The sequence below is a fragment of the Notolepis coatsorum genome, assembly GCF_963971535.1.
Source record: "Notolepis coatsorum genome assembly, chromosome: 10".
NCBI lineage: Eukaryota > Metazoa > Chordata > Actinopteri > Aulopiformes > Paralepididae > Notolepis > Notolepis coatsorum.
In genome coordinates, this window is record NC_140174.1 from 53,377,995 (window position 1) to 53,394,489 (window position 16,495).

The window sequence follows — 16,495 nt, forward strand, 5'->3', positions numbered from 1 at the left end:
GGCACCAACAGGAGGGTCTATTCCAGCTGTGAGCTGGTGACTGAAGGGTGGCTGATATTACATATACGGTGTCCACCATCTGTGGTTATGTGCCCTTGAGCAAGGCACTGGTCCCCCAAACTGCTCCAGGGGCGTTGCACTGCAGGCGACCCTGCACTCCGACCTCTCTGATGAAACACACTGTGGGGGATTTTGTGTATGTGTAACTAGGAGGGGTATGTAAAAAGACATATTTTAATTGCCTTGTGTACATTGACAATAAAGTAATCTTCTTCTCTCTTTCTCACTCGCCCCAATACAGAAATAGTCAACATAAAGTACATAAAGCATGAGCTTGGGAGTCGGGACTAACACACTACTGTTCTTTTGTACTTTTCCCCGGTACAAAAAGTATTTCACACGCCGTCTAAATGCTATTTCTTATGTCTAAATATGCTTAATATCAGATGTACCGTATGCGGTCATGATGTAAGCAGGCAGACACATTGGGCACACGTCCTCACTTAGTATTTGACCCAGTTGCACGGACCCCCTGCTTCCTATCATCTGTGTCTATTGGCTTCCTGGCTCCTCTTTGCCCGGACATCCCTGTTTCATTTCACCAGACCCCCCTCTGAGACCCCCCAGCTTTAAGCTCATTATGCTCAAACCACAATTCGATCCATTCATAAACATGGCCATACACACACATTCGACCAGCTGACTCACTGCAATCTAGGAGTTGTATGTCATGCCTTGTGCAGCACTTGCTCCCCTCGCTTCCCTTTTGATCTGTTTCCCACAGCGGACAGGACAGGGGCTACGTGTGGCCAAATTCACTCCCACTCACTCACTCACTCACTCACTCACTCACTCACTCACTCACTCACTGAGTTTGAAAATGGGGGACCCTGATGTAAACAAGACGAAAGTCTTTCTCTGGTCTGCATCCCCTTAACAATTGTGTGTATTGAGCCGTAACTGTATTGTACCCATTCTGCAATCTGTTAATAAAGTTTTCAATCAATATATCAATCAATCAATCAATGCTAACGTAGTGTGGAGAAAGGTCTGGGCTAAGCCTCTTCAACTTTTCCTTTTGTTATTTGTGTGCGTCAGTGATTGAGGTGGGAATCTACAGTTTCTTCAACTGTAGAGCAAGTTTATTTCCTGTTAACATGCATACCTTTGTGTATTTCCCCATTTTACGATGAGCCGAGGTGCGCTAGCATACCTTGTGAGTGAACGGTCATTACGTTAACAGCCTCTGTTCTCTGAATACCACCCGTGGCTATATTTTGGTTCTTTTTTCCTTTGGGGGTGTATAACATCCCTATCTATCAATTTAACAAGTTTTGCAGTAAAATATTTGTATACAAGAATCCATTTCATATATGGGAGACCTTAGAGATGAGGAAAAACATTATTGTGTTTTGTTCTACCTCCGGTAGGGGTATCTCAACATTTTGGTGGCGTTGTCACTAGGCTATAAGGGGGGATTGTGTTGAGGTTATGTGTTATATACGATTGCATGTAACTGCTTAACTGTTTCCACAAGAGGGCGCTATAGGCGCAAGGGGACGTAGCTATTGATGCTGACGTCAGGTAAGAGGTATAAAAGGAGTTGTTACCTCCCCCTCGTTCTCTTCCTCCGTCGCTCTCACAGAGAGAGGAGGTCTCATGGTGCATATGAATATGTGAATAAACCACGCTGATTAAAGGCTAATGAGGAGAACCTTGTCGTCATGGCCAAGTTATTGTTGCTCCACAGGTGACTCTGTCAACAGGTTATGGGCCCAGATCACGAAGGAGCGAAATAAGCAAGGGTAGCAACTAGCAAGTTTAGCTGAAGTATAGGCTAGGTTAGCACCGGGAGCACCGTGTGGCTAAGGCTAGGCTAACGGGAGCTAAAGCTACGCCTACCATCAAAAAGAGGATGGCGACCAGAGGAAGGAGCAAATGGCCCTCGTTCAACGGAAGGGCAGAGGACTATGAGCTCTGGGAAGAGCGAATGTTGTGCTGCATGCACGGAGTGGGGCTGAAGAAAACCATCTTGACGGCCCCCACGGGAGAAGTAACGGCGGCCGCGCAAGCCCTGGACACCAAGCAAAATGCAGACGCATACTGCGAGTTAGCACCACTGCTAGACGACACGAGCTTGGGGCTGATATTCCGCGACACGAAGGACAAAGGCCGAGAGAGCCTAAAAGTGTTGAGAGAACACTACATCGGAAGGGGAAGACCCCGGATCGTATCCCTCTACATAACACTGACCGCGCTAAAGAAAGCGCACACCGAGACTGTGACCGAATACGTCATCAGAGCTGAACAGATCATTACGGCGCTTAAGAGTGCAGGAGAAGCACAGAGAGATGGACTAATGATAGCGATGGTTATGAGAGGACTACCGGAGATGTACAAACCGTTCACACTACTGGTGACACACGGTTCAGCGGACATGTCGCTGGGGGAGTTCAAGGCCAAGCTGCGGAACTTTGAGGCCTCAGAAGACACACACCCAGTCGCTGCGGAGGCGGGGGAGAGGGTGCTGAAGGCCCGGGCGGCACCGAGAGAGATGACCAGACCCCCGACGGAGCTGGCGTGTTGGCGATGCGGAGAAAAGGGGCACCGAAAAGATAACTGCACAAAGACTGTTTGGTGTAGCTTCTGTAAATCCACGGGGCACACAGACAAAGCGTGCAGAAAGAAACGTGACCAGAGCGCTCGGTATGCGCATGGACAAGATGGCGGCTGTGGACAAGATGCCGGCAACGGTGGACGTGAGGCGAGTCGAGACACCGCCCGGAGAGCAGCGGGACGAGAGGACTTCATCTTTGGGGCGCAGACAACGTATGTCACCCAGTCAACGCAGCAGCAGCAGGTCCAAAGGAAGGGACTGATCGTGGACACAGGTGCGTCGTCCCACATCATCAACGACAGGAACCGATTCAAGAACTTTGACAGCACCTTCGAGCCGGAGAGACACAGCATGGAGCTGGCAGACGGGAAGCGCACATTCGGTTTGGCGCACGGGAGAGGAGACGCACAGGTATGCCTCATAAACAGTGAGGGGTGCCGGTGTACAGTGACGTTAAAGAACGCTCTCTACATACCCTCATTCCCACAAGAACTATTCTCTGTAAAATCTGCTACTGCAAACGGCGGCAAAGTGTTCTTCAATGAAGGTAAAGATGTTCTTGTAGAGCCTAACGGTACGCGATTTAACATAGAGGTGTACAAGAGAATGTATTATCTACAAACAGAGTGTAACGATAATGATATGTGTAATGTCAGTCACGATATTCAGACATGGCATGAGATCATGGGTCATTGTAATTACGAGGATTTACTGAAACTGCAAGTGGTGACAGAAGGCATGCACATTAACGATGAAAAGCATAGACCTAACAAAGAATGTGAAGTGTGTATAAAAGGGAAGTTCACTCAATCGAGGAACAGAGGTCCCACGGAAAAAGTAAAGGTACCACTTGAGCTAGTTAACACAGATCTAGCCGGTCCAGTAAGCAACGAGTCCATAGGTGGCTTTAAATATGTACAGTCTTTTACAGATGTGTGTACAGGGGCAGTATTTGTTTACTTTCTCAAAGCAAAGAGTGACACATTCCAGGCCACGGAGAAATTCCTTGCACATGTAGCCCCTTATGGCAACATAAGATGCTTGAGGTCCGACAACGGAACCGAGTTCACAAATAGAGAGTTCCAATCACTGTTGAGAAGGAACAAGATAAGACACGAGACGTCATGTCCTTACTCCCCGCACCAGAACGGGGTGGCAGAGAGGGAAGGACGCACTCTTTTCGAAATGGCTAGGTGTAAGCTGATAGATGGTAACTTACCTAAGAGTCTATGGCATTATGCGGTACAAGAAGCCGCTTACACCAGCAACAGGTGTTTTAATAAGCACACGGGCACCACCCCGTATACCGCACTGACAGGGAAAAAGTGTAATCTAGCCAGAATGCAAAAATTTGGGTCAGTGTGTTATGCTTACCAGCAGGACAGAGGAAAGCTTGAGTCCAGGTGTGAAAAAGGACTATTTGTAGGGCACGACAAAGGAAGCCCCGCTTTTCTAGTCTATTATTCCGGTAAAGGGAAAGTGCAAAAACACAGGCTAGTCAAATTTGTCACAAAGACAACATGTGAGAACGAGACACAGACAGAGGAGCCAGAGCTGGACTCCAGAGTAAGGTGTGAAGAAAGACAGACACCTCAGCCTAGTGTACTGAGCACAGACGTGCAGACAGACAGTCAACAACCCCCAGAGGACGATGACGAGGAGCACCCGAGGGTGACGTCACGTGCCTCATGCAGTGGGAGGTATCCCTCACGGGAACACAAACCCACAAAGTATCAGAAAGACTATGCCCAGAGAGAAAGTGACAAGGATGACAGTACACTTACGAGCATTGATTACTGCTACAGAGTAGTGAGTGGAGTACCTCAGACCTTTAAAGAGGCCATGGTGTCCCCTGAGTCAAGAAAATGGGAGAGAGCAATGGATGAGGAGATGAGGTCCCTAGAGGACAACCATACCTTTACTCTAACCAAGTTACCAGAGGGCAGACAGACAGTGGGAGGAAAATGGGTGTACTCAATCAAGGAGGGTATTGAAGGCCACGACAAGTACAAGGCCAGGTTTGTACCTAAAGGTTACAGTCAGAGGGAAGGTATAGACTACGGTGAGACATTCTCACCTACAGCCAATCTGACCAGTGTACGGGTAGTGATGCAGAAAGCAGCTGAGGACAGTTTGATTTTACACCAGATGGATGTGAAGACAGCCTACCTGCACGCACCCATAGATAGGGAGATATATATGGAACAGCCCTCGACCTAGCATACCGTGCGGCAAAGGGAACTGCTCCCGCCTACCTCCAGTCAATGGTCTCTAACTACACACCCTCAAGACCCCTACGCTCTGCATCTTCTGGCCGCCTCAGACCTACTCCTATCCAAGCTCCCGGAGGGTCATCAAAGAGAAGTATTCTCAGTCCTTGCCCCACAATGGTGGAATGAACTACCCATCCCAGTTAGGACAGCCGAATCCCGTCCAATCTTTCGCCGTCGACTAAAGACTCACTTCTTCAACCATTATCTGAAATGATAAAAAAAATTAAAAATAATAATAAATTAAAAAAAAATCTAACCCTGACTAACCTTACTGTCATGCACTTGTCCTAATAAACTAACCTACACTGTAACACGCAACACTTTGATGAACATTGTTACTCAGCTGATAGAGTTGTACCCTTCTTGCTGTCTTGTCGTACAGAACTTGTAAGTCGCTTTGGATAAAAGCGTCAGCTAAATGACTAAATGTAAATGTAAATGTAAATGTAACAACCTGAAGGTTACGAGAAGAAAAGAGAGAAGCTAGTGTGTAAGCTAGAAAAATCCATTTACGGCCTGAAACAGTCTGGGCGAAATTGGAACGAGATGCTTCATACATGTCTCATTGAAGATCACTTCCTACAGAACCCAGTAGACCCCTGTGTTTACTCAAGGGAGTCAAAAGAGTCAGGAAAAGTGATAATTGTGATTTGGGTGGATGATTTAATCATCGCAGCAGACAACACTAGAAACCTAGAGCAGGTGAAAAGTATGCTCTCCACCAGATTCAAAATGAAAGGCTTCCTGGTCATGAAAACTACTTTCTTGTGTGTGTGTGTGTGTGTGTGTGTGTGTGTGTGTGTGTGTGTGTGTGTGTGTGTGTGTGTGTGTGTGTGAGCACAGCGGTGTCTGTGTTTATTATTATTTCATGAAATTGGGAAAATATCTTCATTTTACATATATGTTCATTATGTCAAAGGCTTATGATTTGAAACACTCTAAAACAAAAGTTATAGTGGTTAGAACCAACGGTGGACCTGGCGTCACTTTTCCTCTGCACCGCTCGCATGTTAAAAGGCATTTTTTATCTGCTCTCATTAGTTAAATTCTAGATAGAATTACCAAATGCAATGCATAATACACAACGTCAGGGCTCAGTGTAATTTTAAAATGTGCTGTTACCGATGTAAAACACAAGGTGGCGCAATTCCTCTACAGCTCACTTTGCCAGCAACTAGGGAGAAGGGGGGCGGTGATCATGCCGGCCAAAGTTACTGAAAGTGCACCATTATCCGGTGAGTGGGGGGGGGGGGGGGGGGGGGGGGGTGCGAGCGAGCGAGCTTTCAACACAAGTGCACCATAACAACCACCTCTGCTCCACTCCCCCTGGTCTATAGCGTGTCACACGCTGAAATACGAGCCCCCCCGGCCCGCGTCGCTTCTATGAGGAAGTGTAAATCACGGAAGAGCTCTGGTAGTCGAACGACCAGCGACCCGTGTTCAGAATTCTACCAGGAGATTGACTAATGCTCGCCCGCAGAATATTCTAGTAATAATAGGCGCTTACTAACGTTTAGCGTCTCCGCTATTTCTGACCGAATTAGTCAACCTTTCTTTTTTCTAATGGCAGATTCTTATTCAGAGGTATTTCGTCGAGTTTACATACGCTGTAATGTGGTATCAGAAATGTATAGAAATATGATAAATATTGGATTCAAAATTGGAACGATACAGAGAAGATGAACATGGCGTTGAAGCGATCCTTATTTTAAGAGTATGGAATTCTAACAACACTCCAGAACATACTGGAACATTCGAACACTGTAAAAACGACATATTGGAATAATCTAGAACATCTAAAACATTCTTTGATATAGGGAAAATTCTGGAATAACAGCAATACGTGGCCAGACCTACTACCAGAAGCCCTTCGGGGGAATAACCAACAGCATCTAGCTGCAGAACCACAGAACCATCACAGCAGCGGCCGGCTGGAATAACATTCTTCACAACGGATCGCCCACCCCTGGCCAGGGGAAATGCTGCATATACGTATTTAAAAACTGCTTTTTATTAATTGGAAATATTTCCACTACTTCTCCAATTTATACTTTAGATGTTTAAGCATAGCAAAGCTCTTTTAAGATCTAAGTTAATGTTCTCTTCCTTTTTACTTGTTTTTTTTTCTTCTGTTTTCTCTGATTTATTGAGGTTCTCTTTTCAGTTCAATACCTCCATATTATTCATGGGTTATTATAAATTACACAAGTTCATATAAAATGTAAGTGATTAGGGCATGATAATTGAAGCTTATTTTTGGTCTTTATTTTTAGTTTTATCTTATTTTAATTTTAATTTAACGGGAAAGTGGCCAAGCCACAGTTGACATTCTACTTATGGTAGAATTTAGAGTGTTAGATCCTATGGTATACATAGGAATGTTAAGGATAATTGGATCATTCTGGGATATCCGGTGGTTTAAGGGAGGGAGTCATACGCAAAGGTTGTGTTCATGGAACACAATCCTGTACGACTCTCGGTGGGAGGGGAGGGAAGGGGATTTTTATTTGTATATATGTATGTTTTTAAGCTCGGCTCTCAACGGGACCTCACTAGTTGGATGTATATCTATTGTTGCCTCGCACTCCAGAAGCATTACCAAAAACTACACTACAACATGTATAGATTATGGCTAGTTTGAATATAATGATCTGGAACACCGGGGGAATAAATAACCAACTCAAACGCAAAAGCGTGCTCACACTGATGAAAAAAGAACAGGTGGACATTGCTCTGCTAAGCGAAACGCACATTCTAGAGAAAGACATAGATAAGTTAGCGGACAACACATATCATAATATTAGTCACTCTTCTATGGGTACGAGAACTCGGGGTGTAGCCATAGTCGTTAAACGTAAGTTGAATATTGAATTAAAGGGAGTATGGTCTGATGTAGAAGGTCGGATAACTATAGCTAAGATTGTACACAAGAACAGGAAAATAGCGTTGGTAGCGGTATACGCCCCAAATTTGTACGAAGAGGGTTTCTTCACTACACTAACCAATGCAATGTTAGACATTCCCGATTACTCATTTATAATAGGTGCAGATTTTAATGCCATTTGGAATCCAAGGATGGACAAATCTTACCTCGCCTTTTCCAGCGAACAAAAGAATTCATCTAATGCATTAAAGGATTGGTCGAAGATTACAGGTGTAAATGACTTATGGCGATCACTTAATCCCACGACCCGAAAGTACTCTTGTCGATCTGCGAGACATAACACATTATCCAGAATAGATTATGTCTTTGCATCCCCGAGACTATTTGATAATTATGAAGTGGAAATGATACCCAACGCACTATCAGATCACTGTTATTTACTCCTAAAAGGAACATTTGGTATACTATCTTCCCGAGCCCCAAGATGGCGATTTAACTCGATGCTGCTTAATAACAAGGAATTCATTACACAACTCAAAGAAGCTCTTATAGTATTCCTACGGGAGAATGCAAACTCGGTGCAAGACCCCAGAATAATATGGATGTCGGTAAAGGGAATGATCAAAGATTTCACTGATAGCTTTTCCTCCAAAATGCGCAAGAATCAATGCACAAAACTGGCTGAGCTGGAAACGCTTTACTCAACGTTATTTAATTCTTTAAAATACAACAACTCAACTCGACTAGAAAATCAAGTTAACATACTAAAAATAGAGATCAATGCCATATACAGACAACAATCGGAAATACAAATACGCAGCACAAGACAACAGCAGTACTCCCAAGGTTCTAAACCTAGTCACCTATTAGCCATGCGATTAAGAATTAATGCAAAATTTGCAGATATAACTACCATTAGAGCACAACAAGTACTTGAAACGATACATTCAAAGAATTCTACTCCGACTTATATAAATCAGAAACGACCTTCGATCAAAACAAAATGGACACATATCTTAATCAAATTATTCTCCCTAAACGTTCAGAGGATGACGCTAAACAGTTAGAAACACCGATCACACTAGAGCAGGGGTCAGGAACCTTTTTGACTGGGAGAGCCATAAAAGCCAAATATTTCTAAATATATTTCATTGAGAGCCATATAGTATTTTTAACGTATAATAAATTAAATATGTCTTACTTTTAATGCGACTTCTGGTGCTGCATGGTTTTGCTGATGGCCTTGTAATCTGGTTCATACGTGGTGAGGTTGAGCTTAATGCAGGCGTTGAGGCTTCCATCAGTTAAACGTGAGCGTAGGTTGGTCTTAATGTTCCTCATATGCGAGAATGACTGCCCACATGCATATGTAGAGCCAAACATGGTCAATACGGCAATACTCACGCTGCATTGTGTGGTATGTCACAGGAATTTCGTTCCAAGTTTTAAGAATCAGCTGGTCTTCAGGTTGAAGATTTTTAATTTCTGTCCACTTGTGTTCCCTCGCCAGCTCTGCTCGCTATATCTTCAGCTACAGATACTACTAGCTGTATCTTCAAAACTAATTTCTGTTTACTTTAAAATGACACAGTATTATTAAGAAATATCACAAGTATTAAAAAAAAAAATGTTTACTCAAATGTCTGGGAGCCATATGCTGTCACCAGAAGAGCCATATATGGCTCGCGAGCCATAGGTTCCCGACCCCTGCACTAGAGGAACTCAAGAAGGCCATATCCGAAATGCAAAGTGGTAAGGCTCCTGGAAGAGACGGTATCCCACCAGAAATGTACCTTTCTTGTTGGGACATAATTGGACCCTTATTACTAAATATGATCTTATACTCAGTCAAGGAGGGGAACTTCCATAAGAATGACAATATTGCACTCATAACAGTCCTCCTTAAAAAAGACAAAGACCCCACCGAGTGCGGTAGTTATAGACCTTTAAGCCTCCTCGGAACCGATATCAAACTGTACTCTAAGGTATTAGCCATCAGATTACAAAAGCATATGACGTCTTTAGTTCATCCGGACCAAACTGGCTTCATAAGAGGCCGCCTGATCACTGATAACATAAGACGAATACTGCACGTACTAGATGCCGACAAGGACGACACCATACCTAAGGCGATGCTGTCCCTGGATGCTATGAAAGCCTTTGACAGGCTGGAATGGTCATATCTATGGGCAGTATTAGAAAGGATGGGGTTAGGAAAAGGATTCATTGATATGATTAAAGTATTATACAAAGACCCATCGGCCATGATTACAACAGGTACAATCATCTCCAAAATCTTTCCGGTATCACGCTCAGCCAGACAGGGTTGCCCTCTTAGTCCCGGACTATTCGATCTATCATTAGAGCCTTTAGCACAATATATAAGACAATCCCAATCCATAGAACCAATCGTAATCAAGGGCACACAACATAAAATTAGTTTATATGCGGACAACGTAATATTGTTCATGCAAAACCCCAACACCACATTGCCTCATCTGCTCAAGTTGATTGAGAACTTTGGTGATTTATCGGGATTTAAGATAAATTGGCCGAAGTCGGCTTTCCTTCCACTTAACACCCCTGCAAAAAAAGATATAACCCTCCCAGGAGAGATACCTATGGTAAAACATTTTAGATGCTTGGGAGTGGAAATATTCCCCACCATAAGACAAACGGTGAAGCACAATTACACAAAAATCCAAAACAAAATCAAAGACGACCTTGATAGGTGGGCAAAACTTAAAAACTCAGTACAGGCACGGATATCAATAGTTAAGATGGATGTACTACCTAGAATCAACTTCTTCAGTTCAATGCTACCGTTAACCCCTCCAGAGGGTTACTGGAAAAGATTACACTCCTCCACATACAAATTTATTTGGAATAACAAACCACCACGTATAAAAAGATCCACCGCACAGAGAAATAAAGCAGACGGTGGCATGGCATTTCCAGATTTTTTCCACTATTTTAAGGCGTACACATTAAGACCATTGACAACATGGTTTGATCCCCAAGCATTAGTATCCTGGAGAAAATTAGAAGAAAACATAGTAGCCCCACATAGACTGAAGGACATAGCATACACTAAACTACCAATCAAGCACTGTGAACGGAAATTTGGCCCCATAATTACTCATGCGATCCGGATATGGCGTGAAACACAAAAAAAATATCCTAACCCACATAAATGGCACAATCATACTCCCTTATTCAATAACAATGCACTCTTAATTGAAAAACGACCTATAAGATTCCCTATATGGGAAGAGCAAGGCATACACTCATTAGGGGATGTTTTTAACAAACAGGGTTTTTGTAGTTATGGAGAAATATGCAAAAAATGTAATCTCACCAAGTCCACATGGCTTTTTTACATACAGTTACGGCTATGTTTGAAGTCTCACGGTGTTCCATTAGACATACCAATTGAACACCACAGATACCACAAATTCTTCTATGAAAGAGAGACATCGAGAGGTTTTGTTTCAGATTTTTATCATCAATTACTAACGTCCTCGTATGAAACCCTCCAACTAGACTCTGCCTGGAGGAGGGATATACCAGACCTGGAAAGTGACTTTGATTGGCAAGGAGCCTGGGCAAATGTCCGACTTACATCAAGGAACCCGGACCATCAACAAATCAATCTTAACTACATTCACAGGACATACTTGACTCCTATAAGACTGAACAGAATGGGTCTTAAACAAGACTCCAAATGCTCCCAATGTACAAATGGGGACGAAGGGACATTTATGCACATGTATTGGGACTGCCCACCAGTTAAGACATTCTGGAAAGATGTGACCCAACAATTATCAAAACTCGTATCTTGGAATATACCTGTACACCCCTCTGTATTACTATTGAATGATGTTTTTGAGTTTGCAGTAAATCCACAGCTAAAGAGATTGGTTTTATCGGGTATCACAGTAGCTAAAAAGCTGATCGCATCACGCTGGTTTCAACCGGAAAAAATTTGCCGGAAAGTTTGGTTTCTTACATATCTCGATGTGATTTATCAAGAAATATCTACAGCAAGAATTCTGGGTCTCAATGAATCCAAAATGTCAATGTGGTTAGAAGTGGTGGAGAGAATAAAAGCTAGCTTATAATGGTAGTGTCTGGTTAGGAGCGAGGGATAATGGAGGTACTATTCAAAGAGGGGTCCGGGAGGGGGGGGTTCGAGCTGGAGCATATGTGTGTAGGTTTTTAGATAACAGGTATTAGGGGTATATCCTATATAAGACAATTAACTAAAATGTGATTTCATTGGATGTGCACTGACAACTAATGCTTGTATATCTTATCGTGTGTTGTCATGTTTGTTTATGTGTTTGTTTAAAAAATAATAAAAAAATAAAATACAAAAAAATAGAAATATGATAAATATGACTATTTATCAGTTTTTCTTCAATAAAAACGGACGTGGTATCACAAATTTAAGTGGTTACAATTCCGAAATATATGTAATTTGTTACAGATATATTGAGATTAGGCTATTACTGTTAATCATGGGGGAAATCTTTAAAAAAAAATGGTAAACAGTTAAAGTTATATGGCTTTGATCCAAGGCCCATTTTTGTCAAAATCCTTCAAAATCCTTAGGAAGCCACAAGGGTTAAAGCATTTTCTAGGCATGGACTTCGAACAGTCTGCCAGTTGTGTAAAAATATCCCAGAAGAGATATGTGGAAAAGATCCTGAAACGTTTTGACATGCAAGAATGTAGAACAAGGGAAACACCATGTGATCAAAAACTAGACTACCAAGAGGATGCTAAAAAATTGACAGATGTAAAAATTTACAGAGAAGCTGTAGGTAGCCTCATTTATTTGACAACATGTACTCGCCCTGACTTATGTTTTGTAGTGAGTAAATTGTCACAGCACCTTGCTGATCCCACAGAGGAGCACTGGATTACAGCAAAACATGTTTTTCGCTATCTCAAAGGTACAGCAGATAAACAGCTTTGTTTCAGAAAGAGCAGCGAGGGCTTAGGGCTTAAAGCCTACAGTGATGCAGATTGGGCGGCAGACGCCACAGACAGAAGAAGTACCACAGGGTATTGTGTGAGTTTGAACACAAACAGCTCACTGGTTTCATGGAAAACAAAGAAACAGCCCACAGTGGCACTGTCAACTTGTGAAGCCGAATACATGGCTCTAGCTATGACAATACAGGAATGTATTTATCTAGAACAACTGCTCGAAGGAATGGATACCTATTGTAACTGAGGGGTTACAAAACCCTGACTGTATTAAAGATTGTGATAGATTAAACCACTACTACATATTATTATTATTATTACTTGCCAGACAGTACAGTTAATTATGGCAGACACTCAGAATAGACGGCACGGTGACAAGGAGATATCATTTACAGTATTTATTATTATGCAGAAGATACAACTGTCAATTACTGGGTCGCTCTTTTATGGCGAATGATATTAGAAAGTCAGCAAGTAGCAAAGTCAGTGGGAATGAATAATTCCTAAGCTAGGTATACTAGACCAGACGCCGCCTGGCGTGGGATGGCAATATAGGGGGGCAAAACGAGGGTACAGCTGGAGACTGGTGATATCCTCCCAGAGTTGTAAGCTCCAGAGGAAGGAAGAATGTACGGATACTCAGGCTGTTCACTTGAAGAAAAAGGGGTTCTCATACGGATCCGGTCTTTATAATCCAAGTGCTCGGCAGCAAGGTAATAGCTGTAATCCAATGCCCGATAGCAATGATGATAGCCAGCCAGCTTCGTCCACGAAGCTAGCCCGTGGTCGAATCTTCAGGGTAGTTAAATCCAAACGACAGTGGGTATTAACGATGCTCTTCTCCACGGTACTACGTTTCCACAATCACTATAATCCAACCAATAATGGTTCTACAATATCGCCGCGGTAGGTTCCAATGCGCACATGTCCAATAGTTCTGCTACTAGGCCCTCCTCGTGTGCTGGCACTAATTACTAAGTCCACACACACTTGCTAAGGTTCACACTAGTTACTAAACGAACAAACTGCTTGTTAATGCTGCACACCGAACGAACTGCTGTAATACGATTCACACTAAATGACGACTCTTTACTTCACATTAAGTTAGGTCGAACTTGACTCTGCTATACGCTAGGTTCCACTACTGCTGTTGCATTACTCCGGACGAACTTCACGTTACTGCATTAGGTTGAACTTCACCGTTGTACTGACGAACGAACCAACTACGTTTGCTTGCTAGACGAACTGCTACTGTTTGCGCCTTCCACAATATATATACTTAGAGGGCTTTCTAGTGCGCAGCCGAAGCTCTTGTCTGGGATCAATGCGCTGGCCCCAGGCATGTCCCAACATGTCCAGACTCGTCTTTGAACTTGTCTCAGGGGCGCGATTCTAGGCGCCGCCGACGTCAAGGGCATTATCCAATGAGGAAAGCGAATAATGCTATGATTCAAACGAAGGCTTAAAGGGATATAGCTTATATATATAAATAATATACAAGTTATATAAAACAATAAAACGTAGATTCTCAATGTTAATCTGGCCCTTCAGAACACCTATGTATATAAGAAAACTGTTGTTTATGAAGACAACCAGGGAACCATTGCAATTGCTAGAAACCCTGTGTGCCGACAGAGGTGTAAACATGTGGATATAAAATATCACTTCATCAGATCTGTCATCAGAGAAGAAAGGATGACACTTGTTTATTGTCCTACAGACGACATGGTAGCAGATGCTATGACAAAGCCTGTCTCCAAACTAAAATTGAGAAGATTTGCAGAGGTCATGTTTGGTGTGTAAATATGGCCTGTTATGTAATATTGACTGCCATATTCTTTTTGATGTTCTGAACTGTATTCTTTTCTTTGAAAGATGTTTTTGAAAAAGTTGTACAGTATACACGACAGCCGTAAGTAAGTGGGAGTGTTGAGGTTATGTGTTATATACGATTGCATATAACTGCTTAACTGTTTCCACAAGAGGGCGCTATAGGCGCAAGGGGACGTAGCTATTGATGCTGACGTCAGGTAAGAGGTATAAAAGGAGTTGTTACCTCCCCCTCGATCTCTTCCTCCGTCGCTCTCACAGAGAGAGGAGGTCTCATGGTGCATATGAATATGTGAATAAACCACGCCGATTAAAGGCTAATGAGGAGAACCTTGTCGTCATGGCCAAGTTATTGTTGCTCCACAGGTGACTCTGTCAACAGATTCTCATAATTGCGCTCTATAGGGATCGGAGGCGTTCCAGTGAAAACACCACTACTTTGGAGCCATATTTACCCCATTTCCCGGGTAAGCTAGTGTGTCATGTTCATGCATCAATGGGTTGTTTGCAATCTCAAGATCCTATTGATATGATATCAATGACTTCACGCTAGAACTCAGCTCGGCTGTAGCCTTCAAAAGTCACAGAGGGCGCAAGGTTGGTATGATAGACAGGCTGCTAGCAATTAGTAAGTAAGTGCAATGTTAACCAAACAAGTTTCACATTCCACAACTGGCTGCAGCAACACATAATGTTAGCTGTGCCATGGGTCTAGACAACTGACTGCACCAACACTTAACCCTTTCACTGCCACACGACAGAAGGTTAACCCTTTACTATCACACCACCGATTGTCGGCTGTCGTGTGGCAGTGAAAGGGTTAATCTTCTGTGTATTGTCGCAGTGAAAGGGTTAACCGTTTGGTAGTTTGGCGGTGAAAGGGATAATGTTATCTGTGCCATGGGTCTGGACAACTGGCTGCACCAACGCATAATGTTAGCTGTGGGTCTGGACGGCGTTTCCTCTTGTTTACAATTCTTCAGAGGGGCATATATAACAATGTGTCTGTATGTATCTCGTTAGCTTGAGTTATCTGGCCTCTTTCTTAATGCATTCCCTCTCTTTCTCCCCCCCGACGCCCTCAGGCGACCCACCCGTCCACGTCTTCTCTGGGAACTTTATTTCTCTTCCAGTGTGATCCATGTATCCCTATCCCTTTATTTCCCCTCACCGTTCCTCCTGAATCTTGACCCCTTGGCCCACCGCTCGGGCTCCAGCCCATGTTTATTATAATCATCCTCCCCCCCTCCACCCATCCTCTCTCCTCCAGAGCGGTGTACGGCTACATGTTCATATAAACTGTGTGATTTGAAAGAGATGGGGGGGGGGGGGGGGGGGGGGGGGGGGGGGGGGGTTGGGGGTAGGGAGAAGGGGAGCAGGAGAGGCCCCTTCTCTCCGCTGTCCTCACCTGACCTGCTGAGTGGAACCAGGGACATGTATATAGGCTAGAGGAGAGACACTTATATAACAGGCAGCCAATGACGCATGCAGAAGGCAGGCAGTACATGTGTGTGGGTGTGTATAGGACAGATGAGACAGAGATAGGGGCACTGAAGGGGATTAGAGGGAGGAGAGAGAGGGGGCGAGAGGGGGGGGGGGGTAGGAATGGAAAATAGAGAAGACTCCAAGCTTGTTTTACTGTTGGTTGCTCTACTGTGTGTAATAGTGTTGGTTTGGTGGTAATATGCCCCCCCCCCCCCCCCCCCTCTCGCTGCCTGACTGGCTTTACATTTGGACTTTCAGCCATCATGGGAAACACTCCTCTTGCATTTGCCACATGCGTATGGAGCTCATGGTATATATGGATTTAACATGTTTGTTTTCTGCTTACAGGATCAAGATAGGGATCAACAAGATCTTTGGTGCCGATTTACAGGCAGGAATGTCTCATATTAC